Genomic DNA, 6815 nt, shown 5'->3' on the forward strand with positions numbered 1-6815 from the left:
ATTTGATTAGGTTTAACTATGATATACAGTTAAACAGATACATTTACCCCTAGGCGGCTTGGCCGCAATAATAGTAAATAAATCACTTCTGGTTTTGAAGCATAAAAGTTAAGGTATTAACTTTGAGCCCTGGTCTTGGGCTGTAAGTGTCCTTTGGATAAGGAACTTAGTATTAGTGACTCTTTGAGTCGAACGTCATCCTCTGACGCTAAAGCTACGGCAGTCCCGCGGCACTTGGTAGCACTTGTAGTCAATCCCGCTCCTGAGTCGGCTGACTATATCCTCTGCGAGGATGGGACACCCCGTGTTCGCGAATTTGCCCCCGGCGCAGCAGGACGCACTAAGCTTACGTCCTTGCTTGGTCCGAAGGGCGTGGCTCATCTTGCATCGCAAGGTCCAGATGCGGTCACCGCCAGGCTGGAATCGTTCTCCCGCTACGAGAACGCGCTCTTGGAGCACGTCCAAGAGAAGATGAGCGCCGCAACGGCGGCAGCGTCGATGACGCGTGAAGAGTCTATCAGACTGAAACCGCTCATGGTGAGCGTAAAACCCTTCGAGGGGAAGGATGGAGAGAATCTCCTTCTCTGGACCCGTGAGGTCGAGATGGCCATGGGATCGGCCCTGCTCCAGTCTGAGCATCAGCGCGTGGCGTTGGCTATCGCCAGGCTTGGCGCTCGCGCTCGCGAATAATCACTACCGTGCGGCACGTCTGTTGACGCTGCATTCCCACCTGGGATCAACTGAAGCAACAGCTTTCGCGCGTGTTCGCGCCGCCTAATCAGGTGTACCGTATCCGGTCGAAGTTCCTTGCTACCCGTCAGGGTGAGGAGGATTTATTGGACTATGTCCAAGAGCTGAGAACTCTTATCGCCGGAATGGCGGCGGACCCTCTTACGGAACTGGTCAGCGTGACCGTGTTCATGGAGGGACTTCGTGTGAGCGCAGCTCGAGCGGAAATGCTCCGTGTACACCCTAACTCTTTCGAAGAGACGGTGGATGTGGCATTAAATGCCGAGCACAACTTCAGGTCGGCTCGACCTGGTTGGAGCGCTGGTAGCGCAAGCTCTTCGAGCGGTCCAGAGCCGATGGACCTCAGCTATGCTGAAGACGAAGAAGCAAAGCTTCTTGCTGCGGAGCAGCGCGCTGGTATCCGCCGATGCTTTGTGTGCAATAGCACTAAGCACTTGCGGGCCTATTGCCCTCTGCGCAAGAAGCGCGAGGCTCCGGCGAGCCAACCCTCCGGGTCATCGCCAGGAAACGGCAACTCCCAGTAGGCGCGGGGCGGCCTACTGGGGAAGAACTGAGCTCTGTTGTGCCTCGAAGAGGTAGAGGGCAACGGGGCTCAGCCCAGAAGAAAGCTGAGCTCTCTTACGAGAAGAGTGTGTGCAAGCCGGGCTTGCAGGTCATTCAAGCGAGCGTGAAGGGCTTTGCAGAGCCATGGAGAGTCTTGATTGACTCGGGAGCCTCGAACAACTACGCCCGTCGCTCCACCCTAGAAGGGAAACAGCTGTATGCTGAAGCCCTGGAAGTGCCAACGAGAGATACGATCTCTGTCCGTCTCGCTACGGGGACACTGGTAACTGTGTCGAAGGTCTCTGTCGACCTTGGAGTGAAGTTTGAGAACTTCGATAGCGTGGAACGCTGTTTGGTCTTAGACCTGGATGCGAGGTATGACCTCATCCTTGGCATGGCGTGGCTGGAATGCCATGAGCCATGGATCGACTGGAAGTCGAAAACGCTGGGTGCGTCGCACCCTGCTCTTAGTGGACCTTTGGTGAGTCATGAACCCACCTCTGCTAGGAAGCAGAAGCGCTTTTGGTGCGAGCACGAGGCCGAGGCGGCCGTAGTACTTGACATTGGTACGTCCGAAATTGTTAGCAACGAGGTTGCTGTTTGCCCTGAGGGCGTACGTGGTGCGACACGTTATCCGCTGAGCGGTGCAGGTCAGGTCAATGACCAACGGCTGGGTCCTGGTGAGGACGAACGCGGAGTGGCGCGTAATCCACTGAGTGGTACGAGTCTGCTCGATGACCTACCGCTGCGTGGCCCGAGGGTCGTGGTTGACTGCGAGTCGACGCATCATGGGCGCGGCCTAGGAGATGCAGGTGAAGTGACACCTAGCTCACTGTGTGAGGGTCAAGGACCTTTTGGCTCTCAGCCGAGTGTCTTGTGAGACACTGTATCCTCTTCGAGGAGTGATGGTGCTGCTGCACCCGGTGGTGGTGATGGAGATGTCGCCACACCGCCCTCATCCGGCCGGGCTCGGTCACGGAGGGAGAGGGGAAGAGGACGCAGGGCGTCTGTGACGTCTTCGACGTCGGACGAGGTGCCCAACGTGACGAGCAGTGAGGCTCCACGTGATTGCTGTGAGCAGCTGTACACACTCGTGAACGGAGTGACGGGTGAGGTCGAAGGCTATATCAGCCTTGCCACTCTGCCCGCTGCAGACGCTCTGCTAGAGCTGGATGAGATGTCCATTGCCGAGTTTAACGAAGCCTTGAAGGCAGGCGAGCTAGCCGAGGTGGTCCTGCTGGGACCTGAGGAAAAGTTGAACTCCTCATCCGTCGTGGACGACGCGATCCTTGAGGACACCAAGAGGGCGCTGAGCGCGAGATGGGGATCGACGATCCTAAAAGATCCATCGGATCCCTTTCATCCTGTGGTGAAGGAGTATGGAGACGTTGTCTCGAAAGACCCACCGATGGGCCTGGCTCCGGATAGAGGCGTGTGTCATGAGATTGACCTAGTTCCTGGAGCCAAACACTGCGTAACAAGGCAATGGCCTTTGCCGAGAGAGCAGTGTGACGTCATTGACGCATTCTTCCGTGCGAAGCACGAGGCAGGGATGGTGCGTAAGAGTAAGTCTCCGCACTCGACACCCACTTCGGTGTCAGAAAGCCGAACGGCAAGTGGCGCATTTCTCATGCTTTAACAAGCTAAATCAGGCCACTATCCCGACGCAAACGACGATTTCTCGCAAGGAAGTTCCGCAGAGCAACATGGAAGGCTGTACGTTGTACAGCGCGCTCGCCTTGGTTGATGGTTACTACCAATTGCTCATGAGAGCGTGCGACATTCCGCTGACAGCAGTGAGTACTTCGAGCGGTATGCTTTGGGAGTGGCTGGTCATGCCCCAGGGGCTGTCGAACGCACCAGCAACGTTCAATAGTCTTGTGACGCAGCTGCTTAGGCCCCACCGGGCGTACGCTCAAACGTACGTTGATGATATAATCGTCCATATTCGTGCTGAGCACGGAAAGTCAGACGTGGAGAGCCACATTGCCACTTGCGAACGGTGCTTGAGTGCATGCACACTTATATAAGTTGTATGCCAGCTTGGACAAGTGCGTCTTTGGCGTGGAGGATATACCTTTGCACGGGTGCATCATTGGGAAGCGTGGCTTATGGACAGATCCTGCCAAACGCAAGGCCATCGTGGACTGGCCGGTTCCCAAGAGCCAAAAAGCCCTGGGCAAGTGCCTAGACTTAGCCAATTACTTGCACAAGTACAGCGCGAGCTACGCGGAGATGGGTCGACCATTATCAGATCTCCTTAAGAAGGACACACCATGGTGATGGAACGTCGAGCACGACAAAGCTTTTGAGGCTGGGAAGGAGAGCCTCCTACAGGCTCCGATCCTTGCGCTACCGGACCCGGATCGTCCGTTTAGCGTCGTCTGTGACGCCTCCGATTTTGCAATTGGTTGTGCTTTACTACAAGCAGACGCCGAAGGGCGTGAACGCGTGATTGCGTTTGAGTCTCGCTAGCTCAAAGCTGCAGAGAAGATCTATCCAGTTCATGACAAAGAGCTACTTGCAATGAAGTATGCTCTAGTCAACTTCAGGGTACACCGGCTAGGCTCTAAGCCTTTTGTGATCATTACTGATCATGCGTCGCTACGCACAGCGACACAGTCGCCTCATCTCTATCAGAGAATGGCAAGATGGCTTTCCTTCTTTGCCGAGTATAACTTCGAGGTGGGGTACAAGACGGGGCGGCTTAATGTAGTGGCCGATGCGCTCTCGCGCAGGCCGGACTACGAGTTAGCTCATGTCACGACAGTGACGTCGTCAGTGCCTGACTTGATACGCAGAGCGTATGCACAGTACGCGTAGCGCTGCTACGGGCTCTTAAGAGTGAAGAGTTTAAAGACTCTGACAAGGAATTGGCTGGGCGCTTACGCGCGAGGCTGCATCGATACTCGCTCGATGGCGGCCTGCTGTAATACAGCACCGACTCTGAGGATAACCCTCGTGTAGTCGTTTCTCATGATGAGGATCTAAAGTATCGAATCATCTATGAGGTTCATGATACGCCCGTGGGCGGGAACTTAGGTCGAGAGAAGACCGATGGCTCGGTGAGCTCGATGTACTGGTGGTCCAAAATGTATAAGTGGGTCGGCACCTATGTGCGCACGTGTGAGACGTGTCAACGGACAACGTCCGCGCCGAGAACGGCAGCGCCATTGGCGAGTTTGCCTGTCCCCAAGGGATGCTGGCAGTCAATGAGTATGGACTTTGTGTTTGGCCTTCCCAAGGATAAGGCGGGAAACACGGGTATTGTGGTCTTTGTAGACCGATTGAGCAAGATAGCTCATTTAGAGGCGGTGCCGGGCACCATTGATGGTGAAGGTACAGCTTTGCGGTTTTTAGACCGAGTCTTTCGCCAACATGGCTTGCCTGAGGCAATTGTCTCGGGTCGAGACCCGCGCTTCACCGCCTAGTTCTGGACGTCCCTCTTCAGAGTGCTCGGCACTCGTTTGGACATGTCCACAGCGGACCATCCGCAGACCGATGGTCAAGCCGAGCGCGTGAATCGCAATGTGGAGGATACCCTCCGAAGCGTATGCGCTGAGGCGCCAAAACGCTGGGGTCAGATGCTCCCACTCGTTGAGTTCGCATTAAAGGATGCAGTGCACGCCCCGACAGGCTAAACTCCGTTCTATGTGAACGGCTTGGTTAACCCTCGCGTCCCACTGACGCCGCCACGCAGTGGCTCAGGGCTTGATGGGGGAGGGATAGCCGAGCGGCTAGCTGATGTCAGCCCTGTTGCGGTTCGCAATCAAGTCGGTGACTTTGTCTCTTTGAGACTGAGCGTAATGCGTCAAGTACGCGACGCTATGGCTGAAAGCCAAGATACGCAGAAGGAACATGGCAGAAGCAATGCTGACAGGTTTGAGGTCGGTGACCAAGTTTTATTAAACGCAAAACCCCTACCTACTCATGCAGTGTATGCAGTCTTCAAGACGAAGTTGAGACCTCGGTTCATAGGACCGGTCAAGATCGTGGCCAGGAAGGGCCTAGCGTATACGCTCAACCTTCCGCAGAAGATGCGCACGCATCCGGTCTTCTATGTTGGCTTGCTTAAGCCATATCAAGATCCTGCTCAGGTGAGCGCGGAGGCGTTAGCGCCAACGGTGGCTGGACCACGGACACCTGCAGGGCAGCAGGTGGTAGAGCCACGGGAGGCTGAACGACAGCAAGTGGTGGACCCACAGATGGCTGATCAACAGCATGTGGCAGAGCGACAGGTCGCGGAGCAAAGTGCTCGAGATGCAGGAGCAAGGCAAGCTGAACGTTCAGCCGAGCGACTGGACGCTCAAGGTCCGAGACCTGGTTGTGAATCAACAATGGTGGCTCTTACCTATCCACAAGGTGGATCATCTCTTCGAGATCGCCCGATGGGCGGTGAACGTGAACGTTCGCGTCGTGGGCGCCGGCGTCGTATGGACGCAGACGCCGTTCCGGCAAGTGCTGATTCTCCCCACGAGAGCCCGGCTGAGGCAAAGCCTCCTTCCGCTCTGCTCGATGAGCATGGTGAGCTCCACTTTCACGTGGAACGCCTTGTGGCGCGGTGTAGACGGCAGGGTCGTACCCAGTACTTGGTGAAGTGGAGGGGTTACCCTCACTCACAGAACTCATGGGAGTTTGAGGTTATCCTCCGGCAAGATTGACTTGACGTCGTTGACGCTTACGACCGGGCAGATCATGTGCCGAAGCGCCACCATGGCGTGCGACAGCGTTGCCAGGCGCTGGGCGACTCCCACTAGAGTGGGGAGCGATCAGGTCAGTAGTTGAGCTCAGTCTCTGACCAGGCTGCAGCAGCCAGCTCGTACGTATGAGCGGTGCTCGCAGCGGGAGAAGGAGGTAGAGAGACCTCGTGGTGCTACGGACATGGTCCCGAAGGAAGCAGGTGCTTCGTGTTGTGCTGAACAAGGTTCAGGCACAAGCGTCTCGATAGACGCATAGTTGTTTTGAAGCAACTTGCTCGATGAGCATGATCCAAATGTGGATGCGCTGTAACAGCGAAAGTGGTGTCCCGGACGGGGATCGAACCACTGGCCTTTGGCTTGCCAGGCCGGAGCTCTACCATTGAGCTATAAGGGCGATGCCCGTACGTCAGTCCGAGAAGGGGCTACTCATGGTATGAGAGGGCTGCACCCGGGTGGATTTGAACCACCGACCTGTGGCCTCCAAAGCCAACGCTCGATCACTGAGCTAAAAGGGTGTTGCCCTTAAGCTTGTCCAAGCGTGGACAATCGCTCATGGAACGAGAGGGCTGTGCCCTGGTGGGCTCGAACCACCGACCTGTAGCTCTCAAAGCCAACGCTCAACCATTGAGCTAAAAGGGTGTTGCCCTTAAGCTTGTCCAAGCGTGGACAATCGTCGAGAGGGCGACGCCCTCGTGGGATCGAGCCACCGACCTATCGCTTGTGAAGCGAGTGTTCAACTGCTGAGCTGCTGTCGACGTCTTGGATGAGTCAAGAACATAGCTCTAAGCGGTTTGCAACTCTTGGAGTTGGCGCGGAGCGCGA

At 56.0% G+C, this 6815-nt stretch overlaps 1 pseudogene across 1 annotated transcript; it reads right to left on the minus strand.

Annotated features, from left to right (window-relative positions):
• Positions 1 to 6436: 6436 nt before the first annotated feature.
• Positions 6437 to 6508, minus strand: PITG_28743 (annotated as a pseudogene). The gene has a single exon. The product of its transcript is annotated as a tRNA-OTHER (tRNA).
• Between the last annotated feature and the right edge of the window lie 307 nt (positions 6509 to 6815).

The sequence above is a fragment of the Phytophthora infestans genome, genomic scaffold (assembly GCF_000142945.1).
Source record: "Phytophthora infestans T30-4 supercont1.41 genomic scaffold, whole genome shotgun sequence".
In the NCBI taxonomy this organism is placed as follows: domain Eukaryota; phylum Oomycota; class Peronosporomycetes; order Peronosporales; family Peronosporaceae; genus Phytophthora; species Phytophthora infestans.